The 21,500-nt window shown below is 39.1% G+C and overlaps 1 protein-coding gene and 1 long non-coding RNA gene across 9 annotated transcripts in view; one reads left to right on the forward strand and one right to left on the reverse strand.

Moving 5' to 3' along the window:
* The window catches only part of LOC130708224 (NUT family member 2G-like), a 59,326-nt gene that overhangs the window by 13,121 nt on the left and 24,705 nt on the right, over nt 1-21,500 (reverse strand). Inside the window, exon 1 of one of the 3 annotated variants that reach the window (XM_057546497.1) lies at nt 12,210-14,502. The exons of the other annotated variants lie outside the window; for them this stretch is intronic. The gene's annotated coding sequence lies outside the window, so the exon portion shown is untranslated. Of the gene's footprint in view, nt 1-12,209; nt 14,503-21,500 lie in introns of those variants that run through there. 3 annotated transcript variants of the gene reach the window in all.
* Nucleotides 1-21,500, forward strand: part of LOC130708226 (uncharacterized) — a 30,682-nt gene that overhangs the window by 408 nt on the left and 8,774 nt on the right. For 3 of the 6 annotated variants that reach the window (XR_009008327.1, XR_009008330.1, XR_009008331.1), the window contains exon 2: nt 3,631-3,832. This is a non-coding gene — a long non-coding RNA (uncharacterized LOC130708226). Of the gene's footprint in view, nt 1-3,630; nt 3,833-21,227; nt 21,369-21,500 lie in introns of all 6 variants that reach the window. The other 3 variants (XR_009008328.1, XR_009008329.1, XR_009008332.1) reach the window with 2 other exon arrangements.

The raw sequence follows: 21,500 nt of genomic DNA on the forward strand, positions 1-21,500 counted from the left end.
ATCTGGTTCCAAAGGTGTAGCTCAGGTGATTGGAAAATGAGTGAAGAGCGAAGGAACACACTCATGGTTTCACTAGTGTCTTCCTTCTTATCATAAAAACATCAATCACCACTTATGTTCAAACTGCATTCTTTTGTCAGTGATGGGAGCAACTTTGCTGAATGTGGTAATAAACATGTATTTGTAGTCTGATGTCAAACCATGATTGATTTGCAAGCATAGATGGGGTCTGTACATATTTAATTGGTTGGTGGGAATCTGATATGTAGTCAAATGTGTGGGTTGGTTTTGTCTGTGGATGTTTGTGTCTGAAGGGAGGTCATGCCTGTGTTTTTGTGAGAGTGTGTAAGAGTGAGTGTTGTACTTGGAGGGTGTTGAGATGTGACGCAGGCATACTCAAGGAGTTGGTGGTTAGGTGTTTGTAATTAGGTGTTTGGGGAATATGTTTACATGGGTTTTTTTCACCCATGAATTTGGGGATTTATGTGTGTCTAATGGTGGATTTGGAAGGATTCTCTGCATATGCATAAGAGCAATGTCAGGAAAAGTAGTGGTGTATATTACTTTGGGTGTCCAGTCTGTTTATTTTGTATATTTGGGGAATGTAGGATGATCATTTGTGTATTCAGGGCATGTTGTATGGTTCTGGGGTGTTTGTGTGTGTGCATTTTCAGGAGCTGTCTATGTATATTTGGATGTGTAGAGGGCAAGTCTGTGACTATTTTATGGGACTGGTGGATGTTGTATATGTAGGTACGTTGTGTTTGTATGATTCTGTATTCTGCAAGATGGCAGAGTTAATTCTGTGTGAGAGGTTGGGAATGTGGGGTTATGTATATGCCAGTAGTGTCGTACTGTATGTGTATTTGGAACAAAGGGCATATAGGATGATATTATTGCATATTTGTGGTGTACTGGGTAATTGTGGTTCTATTTGGGACCTGTGGAGAGTTATGTGTTAAATGAGTTTGTGTGTGTATTCAAGGGGCATGGCCACTTGGAGGAATATTTGCTGAGGCTGTGCATTTGTAATTTTCAGTAGGAGCCTCTGAAGCTTATGTATTTTGGGAAGTGAGTATATGTGTATCTGATAAAGAGGTGGGGTTCTATGTTTCTACAGGGAAGTTGGACAATTGCATTTCTATGTATTAGAAATACGTGATATGGGTATTTGTTAGTACTTGCATATGTGTGAGCTGGCTCCTAATAGCTAGGGATAATTTGATACATGGAAGTTGTTTCATAAATGGTTTGCTGGAGACACTTCCATGTATCTTACTTGTGTATTCTAATCTGTGTGTGTGTCCATCATCAGGTTCATGCATTATCAAAGTTTGTTCATAAGGTATGGAGTTGTTAGGAGTATTCAAAGTGTATTTCTTTGGAGAATGCTAGGGTGTTTATACATGTGTTTGGTAGGAGTAAGAGGTGGTCTGTCTATATATTCAGGGTGAGGGTAGAAATATATATATATATATAAACACCCCCACACACATATACAGTTTATATGTTGGGGTAGTGGTGGGGAGCTTGTATTCTGGAGAGGTAGCATAATGTATAGTGTTTGGGAGGGGATCTGTATGTTCAGGGCTTGGGAATATTTGCACGTGTGTGTCCATAGGTGTGTGAGAATTGTGTATGTATATTAGTAAGACTGCAGAGGTGTTTTTCTGTTTTGAGTGTGTCTGAGTATTTGGGGTGTATACTCATGAGTAGTTTGTGGGTGCGTGTATTTGTGATTTGTGAGTATATCAGGAGGCTTAGAGTCCTCTATGTGTCTATTTCCAAATGTAATGCCTGAAGAATTGAGTGGTGTTGCTTGTATGTGTGTTCTCAGTATTAGTGAGGTGGACTTATATGTACAGTTGACCCTTGAACAACACACGTTTGAACCACACGGGTCCACTTATAGTGGATTTTTTTTCCAGTAAATACTACAGGACTACTACACGATCCATGGATGCAGAACCACTGCATGGAGGGTTGGCGCCCTAACCCCCAAGTGGTTCAAGGGTCAGCTGTATTTGATAAGAATAGGTTATTTGTGGCTGTGTGTGTTTTTGAGTTCCTGGGGCTTCTGGGGTGTGTATTCTGGGGGATGTGAGAGTTTAGTTTGTGTGTTTGGAAACCAGTAGACGGTGTAGGTTATGTGTGTGTGCCGGAATCCTGGAGTATATGTATTTTAGGGCTGTGGGATTGCATATGGGTCTTTTTTGGGTTGCACATGAGACAGTTGTGTACTTGGTGAGCCTGTGTGTTTAGGTACTCAGTGTGTACATCTGGATGGCATATTGGTTGCACGTGTTTGTTTTCAGGCCCATGTTGTGTGTGTATATATAGTTGTGAGAGTGGAATGTGAATATTCAGGGTGAGTAAGGTTTTGTCTGTAAAAATTTAGGTAGTAAGAGGTAGTCTGTTTGTGTATTTATTCAGGGTGAGGGTAGAAATGTACGTGTGTGTTCAGGATATATATATATATATATGTATATGTACAAACACATATGTGTATGTGGTATCCTTTTGGTTATATATCTGTGATGGGAGGTGAGGGTTCTACTTGGGGTGTAAGTGGATTGTGTGCACAAATTCATAGGAAAAGGTATGGGATGTGCTGGAACTGGTTCATACTATCCTGGGATAGTCAATGGTGCATATCTCTTCCCAGCTCTGTGTTCAGTGATTTCAGGTGGGTAGCTTGAAACTGGTCATGCTGGGAATATTTATACCACGTAGATAGCATAGGTGAAGTCTTTCCCACCTTTCTAGAAGAGTTTTTTAGCACTTACCAGCACACCACTGATGTGCGTGTTTGGATGTATGTATGTATGAAGCAAGAATATTTGGGCATCGGTGGGTACGCATGGGACACCCATGTGAATTGTGAGTGGGGCATCTGGGGCTATGGGCCCCTGTATATGTGCATTGACCCTGGTAATTGTGAATCATTGCATTGCTCCTATCAGGTTGGTCTGTTCTTTAGGGCCAAAGAATCCCCACAAATGTTGTAGATTCCCAGTAGAAATCATGCAGATGGATACAGGGGTGTCTGTACCTTAGGCAGGTGGACACTCCTTCAGCATTTGTGTGGTCCTAGCATCTGGGTCCCTAGAAGGGGGGGGGGCCTGGTGGACAGATGGCCATGCAGAGCAGAACCTTCACAGGTGTGTTGTTGGCGTGACAGGCAGCAGTCAGAAAGTCACAGGGCTTCCTGGATAGGAGGTCAGATGACCAAGGGCTCTCCCAGGAAAATACCCTGAGAATCAGTTGGACAGCTGCAGGCGTTACTGGCTCTTCTGGGGCACAGCTGACGTGCAAGGACACCCTCCACATGGGGTCCAGAGCCACGTGTCCCTGAGCCCAACTGCCCCAGGGTGGTGGGAACTGTTGCGTATCAGGCTGGTCAACTGTATCACTAGGTCTCAACCAACCTGTCTCCATGGAAATCTAAGTCCTCAGGGATAGGCAGGACCTCTAGGGATCAGTGAGCTGACAAGGACAGAGGTGAGGAGGCTTTGTCCCTGAGGGAGAGTTGGGGACTGAGACCTGGAGAGCCTAGGGAGTCCCACTCTGAGGAGATATGGCTCTGATGTTCCCAAACCCTTTAGACATGTTCTCTGTTCTTTTCTGAAGGCTCAAGATGCTTCTAGCAGTGGGAAGCTTAGCTCAGTTTCATGTTGCTCTGATAGGATGAACTGACCCTTTTATTCACTATTCCACATCGAGCTGCAAACCCATCAGATGGAACCATGTGATCATTGTGGCCGCCAGCTGACCCCACAGCCACCTTGTGCCTCCCTTGGACCCACCCAGGAATTTCTGAGCCTTCTTTATGGTGAGTCTTGTGGCCTTTTCTCCCTCATTGTGAATCCTCCTGCCAATAAAACATGCTGTGAATGTTAACAAAAGGAAACCTCAACTAGAATTGGAGTCTGGAAGGCCCGTAGAGGGAGCTCTCATGCCGTGTCACTCATCATCCATGACCCCAACAGGAAGAGGTCATTTAGTGACCCCAAACAGGAAGTGCAACCACTTTACTACCCCAGCTGGAGGAGGGAAGACTTCCTTCCTGGCCAGCAACAAGAAATAGAAAATAGAAATAGCTAATAGAAAATTCCGCAGTTTAGCCAATGAGAAGCCATTGTCACCTGAAGTTTCACTTTCCTCCAGTGAACTTTCATTTTTTCCCTTGATGATGACTTTCTTTCCTTGTCCCAGCCTCTTTACTTTAAAAGCCTTCTGGGACTTCCCTGGTGGTCCAGGGGCTAAGACTCTGCTCTTCCAATGCACGGGGCATGGGTTCGATCCCTGGTCGGGGAACTAAGATTTCCACATGCCGTGTGGCGTGGCCAAAAAACAAAAAGCCTTCCATGTTGTGTAACCCGTTGGAGTATCTCCCTTTCTGTCAGATGAGATGCTGCCTGATTCATGAATCGTTTAATAAAGCCAATTTATTCAAAATTCAAAGTAAATCTTCACATTTACTCGGTTAAATTTTGTTTTTTAATACATTGGTGGCATTCAGAGGTGGCCACTAACAGTTGAATATGTATCCCTCCAGAAATGTTCTGTATCAAAATATGTATGTGCACTTTTCTAAAATCCACTCTTATGATTCCTCCTGCTAACAGGATGATTTTATGATTAAATGCTTATCTTTTTAAAAAGAAAAAGATAAATATATTGGTGGCAGTGATGGGATCTGAAGCAAATTTCTGATAACATTTGGGACAAGGAGAAACAGGTGTAGTGCCCACAACTCCTTTGAGTTCACTGTCTTTCTTGCCATTCCTGAAGGTTGTTGGTAAGCTCCTCTTGGTTTGAGCTCCATTCTCTTTGATTGAGTTTGTGTTCGAAATCTAATTGGCTTTCCTTTACAGGGCAGGTCAGTTTGGCTGGTAGAGGATTCTCCCTGAGGCCAAACCCCTAGCCTTTCTGATGGAAATTCCCAGGACACAGTAACATCTCTTGGTTATTGCCAGTATATTTTTGAGTGGGAAACCCTAGCCCCTAATTTTGTTCCCTGGATTCCACATTGGGCACTGCTGGCAGTGTAGTCTGCACTTCCCCATCTGTTTGGAATCAGCCCTCAGTTTCCATGCTTGGAACTGTTGGTGGTGGCTATAGTTCTCCATTTTGTTTGGCATCAGTTTGCAGTCCCCATTCCTTGGGATCTGCTGGTTGGATCTTTTTCCTCAGTCCAGGGATCCCTGGGAATTGGTGGTGGTGCATACCAGGCCTTCTTTTGGCCAGGACATAGTGACATCTCTTTGTTACTGCTGATATATTAAGGCGCAGTTCTTTTGTGTGTTCTTTTGGGTTGACAAAGGCTAGCTAAGGAAATGAGATCCTTTATCACCAAAGGGTTGAGAATGCCAGCTTCTGGCACACCTGCTTATTTTATATTTGAGAACTATGGTCCTGGAGGCTTTAGATATTTAGAAAGATGGCAAAATTATACTAATATTGATCTAGAATTACAATGGTCATTGTGGGGAATGTTCCAGTTAGACAAGATTGTTCATTTAAGGAAAACACTAGAGAGCAAGGGTTCCCAAATTGGACAGGGAGAATGAGATACCTGTTTAATTGGTATGTAAAAGTTTACAGAAGGTTTCAAGATTCCAAAATAGCTTCGTTTAGAGACTTAGAACAAAAAGCTAATGAAAAATTGAAGAGACAAGAGGTACCTGAAACAAAAGACCATAGGACGGCTGTGACTGCAGATTTAACTCCTACTGTCCCCCCCTTTCCTTTTTCACCTGAGTACTCTTGTTTTACTCATTTTCTGTCTGAAATACTTTTCTATTCCCAAAGGAATATTTAACAATTGCCACTTAAAGTAAAACTACCTGAGGTTGCAGGTGAGCCCCCTCAGGTGTCCTTTACCCCTTGGTCAAAGATTGAACTGAGAGCTATAGTCAAAGAATTCTCTAAACCTAGGGAGGAACTCCCACCATTTTTTGAAGAATTTAGAGTCACCGTCACGGCCTTCACGGCCTATGTCCCCAAACTGCTAGATCTTTATCCGCTTGTACACATGTTGGTAGGACTGGGGGAAGCCCCAGAATGGACGCGGGAAGCAAAATGACATAATCCCTAGAATGATATTCAAGATCCTCAACCTAAAAAGGCTTGCAGAATAACAACTAACCTTTTATAAGCTATTCCTAAAATCTTCCCTGCTCACACTTGGTCTATTATTAATTGGCCTAATAATGATTGGCCTGTTATTCACTCATACAAACAAAAGAGGGGTGAATCTGTGGAAGACTTTAGAGCCAGTTTGTAGGCTCTCTTTTTACAGCATTCGGGGTTCCAAGCAATAAAAAGGCCACTCAGCCTACTTTAACTGCCCTCTTTGTAAATGGATTATCTTCTGAGATTAGTGGATTGATAAAAGGGCAGAAAATAGGCTGGGAGGCTGTAGGCCTGACTGAACTCCTGACTATAGCTGAGCATTTTGAAAGGACCTTGGAGCAAGATCACAAACAGAAATCCACCAAGCTCATAGCCTTACAGTTACAACAGCTCTAAGGCAAGAGACACAAAATAACACCTAGGTCTCCCCCATTACAACCTCCTAGGGGTCCATGATCAATTCGATGACCCAAAGTTGACGTTTCATTTGTAATCAGTGAGGACACTGGAAAAAAAGGTGTCCTCAAAGGTCCTATGCAAACTCTTCACAAATGCTCTCATATCTGTATCAAAGGGAGGGCCCCCCCCATGACCCTCTCCCCTAGTTGGCAGAACTCCAGAGGTTCTCTGGTAAACTATTACCAGCAATTACCTTAAACAGCCCAGAGGAAAATAGAATGAAAATTAATGAAAAACTGCCAATTTTTAGCTGATACTGGAGCTATGCTTTCTATTTTAAACCCCACTCTCATAGTTTACTTTGAAATCTACATTAAACCCTAACCCTAACTGTAAACATAATTACCTAACCCTTTAACACCCTATCCCTAGCCCTAACCAGAGCTGTGCTTTCTACTCTAAATCCCACCCTCAAAGAACAACAGGTCCCTCCGAGTCAAGAGGATGTTTCCATAGTGGGAGTACCTAATAAAGTTCAAAGAGAAGTTTTATCTCAACCAAGATTCCTTTTTGCTATGCAATATAGCCCCAGTTAATCTATTCGGTAGAGATCTCTTTTCTAACTTAAAAGGGCCAGTACATTTTGCCTCCAGTGGAGATCTCACCTTAAAGTTTCCTGATCAACCTGAACCTGATTATTTATGTTCCTTACAATCTGTCCTGGACATAAAAGAGGAAGTTCAGCACAAGTTCTCTAATTTGATGGAGATGCCTGCAAATTTGGGGGCTACTTCTGACAGTGTTAACATCAGAAGAATAAAAAAATGCAAACCTATAAAGATTCAGATAGATGTAGCTAAACCTCTCCCTAGGTTTCCTCAACAACTATTAAAGCCTGCGGTCATACAAGGTCTCACACCTATTGTAGAAGACTTAATTTCCCGGGAGGTGGTCATTGCTGTACTCGTCCCTGCAGCATGCCAATCTTGCCTGGTTGGAAACCTGGCAGGATGGCGATTTGTCCAGGACTTGGGAGCTGTTAATCAAAATAGTTATTCCCTGTTTTCCTGTTGTTCCAAACCTAGCCACCCTTCTGTCACAAGGTTCAACTGATTCGGAATGGTTTACTGTAGGAGACCTTTGTTCACCTTTCTTCAGCAACCCGGAGACCCAACAGCCAATATCTATATGCCTTTACTTGGAACAGTCAACAATATACCTGAACTTTTATGCCTCAAGGGTTCACTGGGACCCCTTCTTTTTTCTCCCAAGTACTTCACCAAGATTTAAGTACCCTCTAGTTCCCTGAGAAATCCACCTTTTTACCATATGGAGATAACCTCCTGCTGTACTCAGCTACTGTAAAGATTCCATAAGGCAGGCATAAAAGATTCCATTTATTTCCTGCAACAGTTAGCTGAGAAAGAACACAAAGGAAAAATTACAATTATCTCTAGACACTGTTCATTACCTAGGACAAAATCTAAGCACTGAAGGAATTCAGCTATGTCCAGAGAGAATTAGGCTGATACAGGAACTTCCTAGACTCACAACTAAGTGCTAGCATTGTGGATTTCTAGGTTTAGTTGGTTATTGCAAGCTCTGGGTTCCAAATTTTTCTCTGTTACCTCTTCCACTCTATGAACTTATTAAAGATTTAGTTCCTGAATCCTTTGCTTGGGAAGATAAACATAAGCAGGCTTTTATAAGGCTAAAACAGCACTGCAAGAGCTGCCTGCCTTAGGGTTACCCAAATGATCAGGTTCAGGTTGATCCGGAAACTTTAAGGTGAGATCTCCACTGGAGGCAAAATATATTAGCCCTTTTAAGTTAGCAAAGAGATCTCTACCTAACAGATTAACTTTAGGTTATTCAAAACCTTTTACTTGATTTGTGCATGAATGGCATAATCAGGCCCCGTGGAACTATGTGAGCATGGTAGTAAACATAGGCCTTTTGCCTACTATAGCATGCAACTTGATTCAGTTGCTTATGCCTATCTCAGTTGTCTTAAGGTTATAGCCACAACTGCAAATTTAGTGGAAGCCTTGGCAGATTTGACTCTAGAAAATGAAGTTTATTTGCAAACTCCACACATTGTCCACAGTCTTCTTAACTCTGAATTGACAACATTTCACTGCAAGTGTCACTAGCTTCACTTCCTGTGAAATCCTGCTTTCACCACCTAATCTTATCTTAAACTTTACAACGTTCTCCATCCTGCTACACTACTACCTCTGTCTCACAAAGGTGAGGACCATGACTGCAAGGTAACAGTGTCCCATGGGAATTCCCTGGTAGTCCATTGGTTAGGACTCCGAGCTTCCACTGCAGGGAGCGCGGGTTCGATCTCTGGTCGAGGAACTAAGATCCCACAAGCCACGTGGCGCAGCCCAAAACAAAAACAAACACAAAAAACAAACACAAAACAAACAAACAGAAAACAATGTCCCATTTTGTGACACCGTGTCCTGAGTAAAGATGTTACCAAGTCCAAGCTTGCTGTGCTTGCCGCACGACAGGCCAATAAATCGGAGATGAGGTGTTGAGGCAAGGAATATGACTTTATTCGGAAAGCCAGCAGACCGAGAAGATGGCGGACTAAAGTTTCAAAAAACCATCTTATCGGGGTTTGGATGCCAGTTTCTTTTATAGCACAGAGAGGGGGAGGAGATGAGGAGGTAAAGTAAAAGGGCCATAAGTTTTGCGAATATCCCCTGGAATGGCCAGCCTCAGGGAGGGGATGTGTTCATTTCTTCTTAATTGCAGCCATCCACAGGTGGACAGAGTCCGTATGTTTCCCTGAACAAAGGCACTTTGGTTTAACATTCAGGCAGAGGGGCAGGGTTCCCCGAGGCAGGCCATTATGTACAGACAGTATCCTTTTAGTGAACAAAAGCAGCGGAAGGCAAAGGTTAAAGTCAAAGAAACAGATCCAACGTGTAGTCAGATTTGGCTCCTCCCTGTTCCAATTCCCTACTGTCAATGTCCATTCCACAGTCTTGTGGAAAAAGGGGTGACGGCCCTTCTAATTGCTTCGTCAGACGGAACTTTCCGGGAGTGTCCACCATCGGTGCCAGTGTTCCAAACGTTTTTTTTTTTTTTTTTGTTCCTCTCTGGAAAGTGTCTCCTTTACACCTGTAGCCTTAAAAAAATATTCTCAGCCTAAAAGTTGAGAGTTATGATCTATTTGACGGGAATTTTGAGAGCTTCAAGCCTGGGAAGCAGCATCTCAAGTTAAGGAATTTGGCAGTTTTCTATGTATGGGAAGATGCAAGAGTCTGGGCTCACTGAAATCATTCATTTGATATGTACCTCAGCTACCCGGGGCCTGTATCCTATATTCTCATATCCTGGGTTTCGTCAGGGCTCACCGGCTCACGTTGGAGGGCTGCAATCGCTAATGACTGATGTGTCAGGCAATATTCCATTTCTCAGATCCTCTCCTCTTGGTCAGGATTTTGACCAATATTTGGGAGACATTTCAGGATCAAATTTTGTCCCACGGTGCTGGGAGGCTCATCCCAGGTCAGGGGAGAATTCTTGATATGCCACTCCAGGTGCTAGTTTTTGGACTAGGCCCTATTGATAATTAAAGATCCTCTGGATCCTCTATCTCATTATGATCCAGGAGACATTTTCCCTTGTTGCTTCCTCCCATACCTAGAATCACACTATTACAATTATTTTACGTTATCAATGTGATCTATTTCCTCAAGATGTTTAGCCATAGAAGTATTGTTGGAGGCCTGGTTACATACTGGGTACTGTAAGAGACACCCATCTTACAAAGTAGACAGGATATAAGTAATGCAGCTAGTAACGTTAACAAAGACACAGTGCAGCAGGGAGACACAAAGAGCAAACAATCTGGAAACAAAGAACAATGATCAGTGTAACTACTTGTAATCCAATTGCAATGGCGAGCGACCAGAGGTACCATAACTGATTTAGTGAGCCATCCGCTGTTTCAGTATACCAGCAGTGCATGCTTAGACATGCACGGCTTAATCTTTGAGACAAGCATACGCTACTGGCAGGATCAACCAGGTAGAGAGAAAAAGATAAATGTTTCAATTCTGCTTACAAGGGTATAATTTAACAAATTACTGTAAGTCATAATTAGTTTAAGGGGAGAGTTTTGCTTACACCTGGAAAACACAGATTGAAAACAGTCATTTTTCAGATAGAAACCATAAAAATTATAACCATAGTCACCAGTTTACCCAGTCATGTGCAACTAATCGTTTTTGTTAACAGCTTTATGAAGCCATCAGGTTTCCCATTAGAATTCTTCAAGATCTTACCCAGTTCACCTTTATGGTCTGAAACCCAGAAACTTGTATTTATCCAAAGGTCCCTTCTATAAATCTTCTTGAAGAGGAAGCATTTTTGCAAAGGCATCAGAGTGAAACCATAACTGTGTACAATGACGAAAGACTTAAGGCGGCACTTTTTTTTTTTTTTTTTTTGGGTGTAATTCAGATTTTATTGCTTATTATGTCATTCCATACAACTTTAGGTAAACACGTTGAGAAAATATACTGGGAGTATTAAACAGATGATGGCAATATTGATGAAAATGTTCAAGTATTTTACATAAGGTAGTTAAGAGGCACCGCTGCCACCATCACCACCACCCCCTCTGAAATTTGTACATTTCGTATAAAAAGAGTAAAAATAGTTCACTGGCATTTAACTAGCATTATTCTTTGTAATCTATGAACCACGATATGCCTGAATAATTTCAGAATCTTCAGAGCAAAACAAAGCATTTTCTTCCACTAGCAGACATAGCAGTTTCAGTTTCTTTCAAAAACAAGCAAACAAATCAGCACAACAAAAACTATACACACAACCCCAAAACAAAAAAGTTGGCATATTCCAGTGGTCCGGAATTTTGACATTTCTATCGCATTAATTCAAGAAATAAAATGTGATTCAGCATTTAAAAATGAGACAAGCTTCTTCACCATAGTTATACTTACTTTATAATTGAAACGATTTAACTGAAGCCAATGTTAACCCAGCAAAAACCATGGCTACATATACAGTTTTGAAATCATTGCCACAATCAAGCCAATTCACATATCCATCACCTCATATAATTACCATTTTCTTTTTTCTTTCTTTATGGTGAGAACACTTCAGATCTACCCTCTTAGCAAATTCCAAGTACACAATACAGCATTGTTAACTATATGCACAATTCTAGATTTCCAGAAATTATTCACCTTGCATAACTGAAACTTTGTACCTCGTGATCAATACTTGCCAATTTTCCCATGCCCTCATCTACTGTCAACCACTGTTCTGCACCCCACATCTATGACTATTTCAGATTCCACATAAAAGTAGCATCCTGAAGTGTTTGTAGCTGTCTTTCTGTATCTGGCTTATTTCACGTAGCATAATCTCTTTCAGGTTCATCCATGTTGTCACAAATAGCAGCATTTCCTTCATTTTGAAGGCTGAATGATATTCCATCGTATACAGGCATACCTTGGAGATATTGCAGGTTTGGTTCCAGACCACCAAAATAAAGCAAATATTGCAACAAAACAAGCCACATGAATTTTTTGGTTTACCCGTGCATATAAAACTTATGTGTCTAATATATTATAGTGTGTTAATGTGCGATCGCATTATGTCTAAAAAACCAATGTACATACCTTAATTTGAAAGTAATGCTAATTGGGAAAATGGCACCAATGGACTTACTCAATGCAGGATTGCCACAAACCTTCAATCTGTAGACAACGTAGTATCTGCAAAGCACAATAAAAGGAGATATGCCTGTTTATATACCACACTCTGTTTATCCATTCATGAATCTACAGACACTTCAGTTGATCCAATATCTTGGCTACTGTGAAAAGTAAACATGGAAGTGCGTATGTCTCTTCACGATACCAATTTCATTTCCTTTTGCTGTATACCCAGAAGTGGGATTGCTGAGTCATAAGGTAGTTGTATTTTTAATGTTTTGAGGAACTTCAATACTGTTTTCCTTAGTGGCTGTATCAATTTACATACCCAACAAAAATGCACGAGGGTTCCCTTTTCTCCACATCCTCATCAACACTTGTTATCTTTTGTCTTTTTGATAATCGCCATTGTAACAGGTGTGAGGTGATATCTCCTTGTGGTTTGACTTGCATTTCTCTGATAGTTAGTGATGTTGAGCACCTTTTCATACATCTGTTGGCCATTTATATGCCTCCTTTGGAGAAATGTCTATTCAAGTCCTTTGCCCATTTTTAAAAATAAATTTATTTTATTTATTTATTTATTTTTGGCTACGTTGGGTCTTTGTTGCTGAGCATGGGCTTTCTCTGGTTGAGGTGAGTGGGGGCTACTCTGTTGTGGTGCACGGGCTTCTGATTGCAGTTGCTTCTCTCATTGCAGAGCACGATCTCTAGGTGCGTGGGCTTTAGGAGTTGTGGCGTGTGGAATTAGTTGCTCCATTGCATGTGGGATCTTCCCAGACCAGGGCTCAAACCCGTGTCCCCTGCATTGGCAGGCGGATTCTTAACCACTGCACCACGAGGGAAGTCCCCCATTGGGATTTTAATAGGGATTGCATTGAATCTGTGGATCACTTTGGGTAGTATGGATATTTTAATGATAGTAAATCCTCCAGTTCATGAACATGGGATGTCTTTCCATATTGTCAGTGTCATCTTTAATTTTCCTCATCCATTTTTTATACTTTTCAATGTAGAGATCTTTCACCCCTTTGGCTAAATTTATTCCTAAGTATTTTATTCTTTGTAATGAGATTAAGAATGGGGTTGTTTTCTTAATTTCCTTTTTTGGGTAGGTCATTCCTTTTGTATAATGACTTCTATATGCTGATTTTATATCCTGCACCTTTACTAAACTCACTTATGAGTTCTAACAGTTTTTTTGTTTTCATTTATTTATTTGTTTGTTTATTTATTTATTTATTTATTTTTGGGTGTTTTGGGTCTTCATTTCTGTACAAGGGCTTTCTCTAGTTGTGGCAAGCGGGGGCCACTCTTCATCGCGGTGCGCGGGCCTCTCACTATCGCGGCCTCTTGTTGCGGAGCACAGGCTCCAGACGCGCAGGCTCAGTAGCTGTGGTTCATGGGCCCATTTGCTCCATGGCATGTGGGATCTTCCCAGACCAGGGCTCGAACCCATGTCCCCTGCATTGGCAGGCAGATTCTCAACCACTGCACCACCAGGGAAGCCCCTCTAACAGTTTTTATTGCTGTTGTTGTTGAATCTTTAGGATTTTCTACATGTATGATCATGTCATCTGCAAACAGAGGTAATTTTACTTTTTCCTTTCTGATTTGGATGCATTTTATTTCTTTTTCTTGCCTAATTCCTCCGTCTTCCAGTGCTATGTTGAATAGAAGTGGTAAGAGTGGACATTCTTGCGTTCTTCCTGCTATTAGAGGGACAGCTTTTAGTTCTTCACTGTTGAGTAAGATGTTTGCTGTGGCCTTTTCTTTTTCATATGCCTTTATTGTGTCGAGGTACATTCCTTCTACACCTAATTTGTTTAGAGTTTTTATCATGAAAGGATGTTGAATTTTGTCAAATCCTTTTCTGCCTCTATTGAGATGATCATATGATTTTTCCTTCATTCTGTTAGTGTGGTGTATCACATTGGTTGATTTGTGTATGTTGAACCATCCTTGCATCCCAGGAGTAAATCTGACTTGAGCATGGGGTATGATAATTTAAATTTATTGTTAAAATTGGTTTGCTAATACTTTGTCGAGGATTTTTGCATCTATGTCTATCAAAGATATTGGCTGTAATTTTCTTTTCTTGGAGTGTCTGTGTCTGGCTTTGGTATCGGGGTAATGCTAGCCTTGTAATATTAGTTTGGAAGTGTTCCCTCCTGTCCAGTTTTTTGGATGAGTTTGAAAAGGATTGGTAGTAATTCTTCAAATATTTGGCAAAATTCACCAGGGAAGCCATGTGGTCCTGGATTTTCTATTTTGTTTTTTTTTTTTAATTATTGATTCAATCTCCTTATTTGTTATTGGACTGTTCAGACTTCCTGTGTTATCTTGATTCAGTGTTGGTAGGTTGTATGTTTGTAGGAATGTATCTATTTCTTCTAGATTATCACATTTGTTGGCATAATTGATAATGGACCCTTATGATTCCTTTATTTCTGAGGCATCATTTATATTGTCTCCTCTTTCATTTCTGATTTTATTGAGTTGTCTTGTGTATTTTTTTCTTAATTCGTATAGTCAAGAGTCTGTCAAATTTATCTTTCCAAAAAACACCACTTAGTTTTGTTTCTATTTTCTACTGTTTTTCTATTCTCTATTTGATTTATTTCTGCTCTAATCTTTACTATTTCCCTCCTTCTGCCAAATTTGAGATTACTTTTTTCTTCTTTTTCTAGTTCTTTGAGGCATAAAGTGAGATTGTTTACTTGAGGTTTGACTTCTCCTTTAATGTATGCATTTATCACTACAAACTTCTCCTGTAGTACTGCTTTTGCTGCATCCCATAAATCTTGGTGTGTTGTGTTTCATCTTAGTTTGTGTCAAGATTCTTTTAAAATTCCCTTTTGATTTTCTCTTTGAGCCAATGGTTGCTCAAGACTGTATTATTCAACATGATAAATATAATTAACATTGCTGTGTGTTATGTATGAAGGTTAAGAGAGTAAATCCTAAGAGTTCTCATCACAAGGAAAACATTTTTCTCTTTTTCTTTTATTTTGTGGCCATATGAGATGATGTTCACTAAACTTACTGTGGTAATCATTTCTTGATGTACATAAGTCATATCTTTATGCTGTACACCTAAAACTTATGCAGGGCTCTATGGCAGTTATATCTCAATAAAAGTGGAACGGGGAAAAGAGTATATTGTTTAATTTTCATGTATTGGTAAATTTTCTTGTTTTCTTTTCTTTATTAAAATTTTGTTTTTAATTTAATTTTTTGCTGTGTTGGGTCTTCGTCGCTGCATGCAGGCTTTCTCTAGTTGCAGTGAGCAGGGGCTACTCTTTGTTGTGGTACACGGGCTTCTGATTGCAGTGGCTTTTCTTGTTGCAGAGAACAGGCTTTAAGGCGCGCAGGCTTCAGTAGTTGCAGCACTCGGGGTCAGTAGTTGCGGCACGTGGGCCCTAGAGCGCAGGCTCAGTAGTTGTGGTGCATGGGCTTAGTTGCTGTGCATCATGTGAGATCTTTGCTTACCAGGGATTGAACCCATGTCCCCTGCATTGGCAGGCAGATTCTTAAGCACTGTGCCACCAGGGACATCCAGATATTCCTGTTTTGTTACTACTATGGGATTTCTAGTTTCATACCATTGTGATCAGAAAAGATACTTGAAATTATTTCAGACTTTTTAAATTTGTTAAGACTTGATTGTGGCCTAACATATTATCTATTCTGGAGAATGGTGTGTGTGTACTTGAAATGAACGTGTATGTGCTGCTGTTGGATGAAATGTTTTGTATATGTCTGTAAGGACCATATGGTCCATAGTGTTGTTCAAGTCATGTTTGTTGATTGATTTTCCATCTGGGTGTTCTATCCATTATTGTAACTGGGTTATTGAAGTCCCTTACTATTCATGTACTGCAATCAATTTCTCCATTTAATTTCGATATTTCCTTTAGAGCTGTATGTGCTCTGATGCTGGATGCATATATAATTGTTATACCCTCCTGTTGACTTGACTCTTTTATTATCATATAGAAACCTTCTTTGTCTATACAGACAATTTTTGACTTAATGTCTATTTTGTCTGTTATGCATATAGGAACTCTCACTTTGTTTTGGTTGCCATTTGCATGGAGTATCTTTTTCCATCCCTTCACTTTGAGCCTGTATGTGTCTTTTAATCTAAAATGAGTCTCTTGTAGACAGCATAAGGTTGGATATTGTTTTTGTATCCATTCAGCCACTCTATGCCTTTTGATTGGGAAGATTAATCCATTTATATTAAACTAATTATCGATCAGTAAGGACTTACTATTGCTGTTTTGTTAATTGTCTTATGTCTGTTTTGCAGCTGTTTTGTCCTCTTTCTCTGTAGCTTAATTTCATTGTTGTTTGATTATTTTTTTGTAGTGATTTACTTTGATCCTTTTCTCTTTACCTTTTGTTTATTTATAGTAGGCCTTTTCTTTGTGGTTAGCTGAAGGCTACATAGAAATCTTGTAGTTCTAAGCATCTATTCTTTTACTCCCACCCAAACTTTGTGTCCTTATAGTCAGTTTCCTTCTTTTTATATTGTTAACAAATTTAAACTTTTATCTCAGGATTAAAGTACTTTATACAGCACCATTACAGTGTTATTATGCTATATTTGTGTGTGTGTGTATGAGTTTACCATTGAAATTTATGCTTTTGTTTGCTTTTGCATTTCTGTTAACATGTTTTCATTTCAAAGTGATCTCCCTTAAGCATTTCTTATAAGGCAGGTCTAGTAGTGATGAACTCACTTTGATTTTGTTGACTTTATCTCTCCTTTATTTTTAAAGCATAATTTTGCTAGGTATGGTCATTTTTGCTCACAGGTTTTTTTTTTTTTTTCAGTACTTTGAATATATCATCCAACTCTCTCCTGGCCTGTAAGGTTTCTGCTGAGAAATTCACAAATTGTTTTCTGGGAGTTCCCTCATATGTGCCAAGTCACTTTTCTCTTGTTCCTTTCAATATTCTCTCTTTGTACTTCACATTTAACAAGTTGATTATAACGTGATTGCGTGTAGTCTTCTTTGTGTTGATCCTATATTGAGCCCTTTGAACTTACTTCTACTGCTACACTATTTATTTTCTAGATATCTTATATCCTTTTTGTTCTTCAGTTCCTTCATTATTGCATTCTTTTGTGGTTGATGTTTTTCCCAGTTTACCATTTTGATTCTCTTCTTATTTTTCTGTATATTTGCGAGGCAGCTTTCTTACTGCTTATCCTAGGAGTTAAAGTAAACATCTTAATTTTATGAAAAAACAAATTTGAAGTAATAACATTTTCATTTAATAACAAAAATTCTGCTTATTTACATCCCGCATCCTCGTTTACACTGCACCTGTCACAAATGACATTCTTATGTATTGTGTGCCTGTTAATAGCCTTATAATAACTATTTTATATATTTGTCTTTTAAATCACATTTTGAAAAGAGGCGTTACAAACCCTAACTGCAAATGTGTTGGCCTTTTAAACTTAGTGTAGTTACCTTTACCATTGTTCTTTAATTCTTCATATGGTTTCAAGTTACGTTTCATTTCAGCCTGAAGGATTCCTTTAACAGTTCTTATTGAGCAGATCTACCAGTAATGAACTTCGTCAGTGTTTCTTTATATGAATGTCTTAATTTTCCTCTATTTAAAAAAATTCTGGTAAAATATACGTAACATAAAATTTATCACCTTAACAATTTAAGAGTGCAGGCCAGAGGCATGAAATATATTTACACTGCTGTGCTATCATTACCATCATCCATCCACAGAACTTTTCATCTTGCAAAACTATAATAGTCTGTACTCATGAAACCACAACTCTCCATTTCCCTTGCCCCCTCACCCCTGGAAACCACCATTGTACTTTCTGTCTCTGTGAATTTAATTACTCTATGTACTTCATATAAGTGGGATCATACAGTATTTGTCCTCTTGTGACTGGCTTATTTTACTTAGCGTAATGCCTGAAGGTTGATCCATGTTGTAGCATGTGTCAGAATTCCCTTCCTTTTTAAGACTGAATATTGATTTATTGTTTGTATAGGTCACATTTTGTATATCCCTTCATCCCTCAATGGACCCTTGAGTTTTTTCACCTTTTGCCTATAGTGAATAATTCTGCTATGAACACGGGTGAACACATAACTCTTTGAGTTCATAATTTCAATTCTTTTTGAGTATTTAATAGGAACTCGAATTATGGGATCATATGGTAATTCTATTTTTAATGTTTTGAGGAACCACCATACTGTTTTCCTTTCTGGGTGCACCATTTTCCATACCCACCAACAGTGTACAAGTGTATACATACTGGATATTAACCTTATCAGCTATAGGATTGGCAAATCTTTTCTCCCATTCAGCAGGTTTGTTTTATTTTTTGATGAAAGGAGTATTTTTAAATTTTGAATACCTAGTTTATCTATTTCTTTTATTACCTCCACTTTTGGTGTCATATTCAAGAACTCTTTGCCAAATTTCATGTCATGGTTTTCTTCCCAGAACTTTCTTCTAAGAGTTTTATAGTTTTAGGTCTCACATTTAGGTCTTTGATTCACTGAGTTAATTTCTGTATGTGGTGTAAGGTAAGGGTCTACCGTCATTCTTTTCAATGTGGATATTGTTTTTCCAGTACCATTTGTTGAAATCGCTATCCTTTCCCCATTGGGTGGTCTTGGCACTCCTGCTGAAAATCATTTGGTGATGTATATACGGGTTTACTTCTGGGTTTCTATTTTGTTCCACTGGCCTATTCTCCGTCCTGTATGTGTGTTTATGCCAGTACTATTTTGATTACTGTGGCTGTGTAGTAGGTTTTGAAATCAAGAAATGTGAAACTTCAAATTTTGTTCTTTTTCCACATTATTTTGACTATTCAGGCCTTTTAAATTCCATATGAACTTTAGGATGAATTTTACTACTTCTGAAAAAACCTCACTGTGATGTTTAAAGAGATTGCTTTTAATCCGTACATCCCCTTAAGTCGTGTTGACATATTAACAACATTAAGTCCTCCAATCTGTGAACACAAGATGCCTTTACATTTATTGGTGTCTTCATTAATTTCCTTCAGCAACGTTTTCTAGTTTTCAATGTACATGTCTTTTGTCCCGCTGGTTAAGTTAGTCCTCGTCTTTTACTATATTTCATGATATTTTAAATGGTATTTTTTTTTTAACTTTCCTTTTCAAACTTTTCATTCTTAGTGTATAGAGAAACAACTGATTTTTGAGTGTTGATTTTGTATCTGGCAAATTTTCTAAATTCATTTATTAATTCTAACAGATTTTTTTTGTTGCTTGTGTGTTGTCTCTGAACAAATATAATTTTATTTCTTCCTTTCCGATTTAGATGCCTTTTATTTTTTATCTTGCCTTATTTATTTGGCGAGGAATTCCAGTACTTTGCTGAATAGAAGTGGTGACAGCAGGCATCCTTCCTTTGTTCCTGATCTTAGGGAGAAAGATTTCACCACTGAATATAATAGCTGTTGGTTTTCTATCTGTGACCTTTGTTATGTTGAAGTCATCACCTTGTATTCCTGGTTTGTTGAGTTGTTGTTTTTTTTTTAATCATAATATGGCATTGAATTTTCTCAAATGTTTTTTCTGCATCAATTAAGATGATCACATGGAGTTTAGTCCCTTCAATCTGTTTATGTGCTATACTACATTGATTGATTTTCATATGTTGAACCAACCTTGCCTTGCAAGAATAAATCCCATTTGGTCATGATGTATAATCCTTATAATGGGCTGTTCTGTCTCTTATTATTTTAAAGGGTTTTTGCATCAGTATTCATAAGGGATATTGGTCTGTAGTGTACTTTTCTTGTAGTGTCTTTAGGTTTGTAATTGATATAATGTTAACCTCATAGAATGAGTGAAGATACATTCTCTCCTCTTAAATTGTTTGGAAGAACTTGAGAAGGATTGGTGTTAATTCTTCTTTAAGTTGTTGGTAGAATTCACCATGAAGATACCTGGTGCTGGGCGTTCAGTTGTTGGGAGATTTTTGATAACTGATTCCATATCTTAACTTCTAGATCTGTTCAGATTTTGTATTTCTTGGTAGGATGTGTGTTTCTAGGAATGTGTTCATTTCATCTAAGTTATCAAATTTGTTGGTCTACAACTGTCAATAGTACTCTATTGTAAGCCTTTTTATCTCTACAAAATTGGTAGTAATGTCCCTTTCTTCATTTCTGACTTTACATATTTTGTTCTTATCTCTTTTTTTAAGAGTCAATCTAACTAGTTTTGTCAATTTTGTTGATCGTTTTCCTCTTTTTACAGCTATTTTGAGGCATGACTGACAAAACTGTAATATATCTAAAACGTATAATGTGATTATTTGATATACGTATATATTGTGAAAGGATTCTCACAATCAAGTTAATTCACATACCCATCACCTGTCATATATTTACTTTTTGTGTGTGAGGACACAAATTCTACTCTCTCAGAAATTTTCAGTTACAGAATACAGAATCATCAGTTAGTCCCCATGATATACATTAGCTCCTCAGACCTTATTCCTTCATTTTATCCCTCATGTTATAACTGAAAATTTGCATCCATTTACCAGCGTGTTCCCATTTCCCCCCATGCCCAACTGCAGGCAACAATTTCTGCTCTGTGTTTCTATGATTCCAACTTTTTTTTTAGATTCCACACATAAGTGATACCGGGCAGCATTTGTCTTTTCTCCATCAGGCTTATTTCACTTAGCATAATGTTCTCCAGGCTCATTCATGTTCTTGCAAGTGTAAGGATTTACTTTAAGGCTGAATAATATCCCATTGTGTATGTTATATATGTATATTTGTGTGTATGTGTGTGTGTGTGTGTGTATCAGATTTTGTTTATCCATTCATCTGTGAGAGACAGGCAGGTTCTTTCCATACCATTACTGTGAATTACATTTCAAAGTTTGTTTTTGTTTTTGTTTTTGTTTTTTTCCCGTACCACGCGGCTTGTGGGATCTTAGCTCCCCAACCTCGGATTGAACTCAGGCCCTCCTCTCAGCAGTGAGAGCACGAAGTCTTAACCACTGGACAGCCGGGGAACTCCTAAAAAAATATTGTTTCTTTTTGCTATATGACCAGAAGTGGAGTTGCTGGATCACATGGTATTGTAATTTTATTTTCTTGAGGAATCTCCATACTGTTTTCAGTACTGGTTGTACCAATTTACATTCCCAAAAACAGTGCACACAGATTCCCTTTTCTCCACATCCTCACCAGCATTTATCTCTTGTCTT

The sequence above is a fragment of the Balaenoptera acutorostrata genome, chromosome 5 (genome assembly GCF_949987535.1).
Source record: "Balaenoptera acutorostrata chromosome 5, mBalAcu1.1, whole genome shotgun sequence".
Taxonomy (NCBI): Eukaryota; Metazoa; Chordata; class Mammalia; order Artiodactyla; family Balaenopteridae; genus Balaenoptera; species Balaenoptera acutorostrata.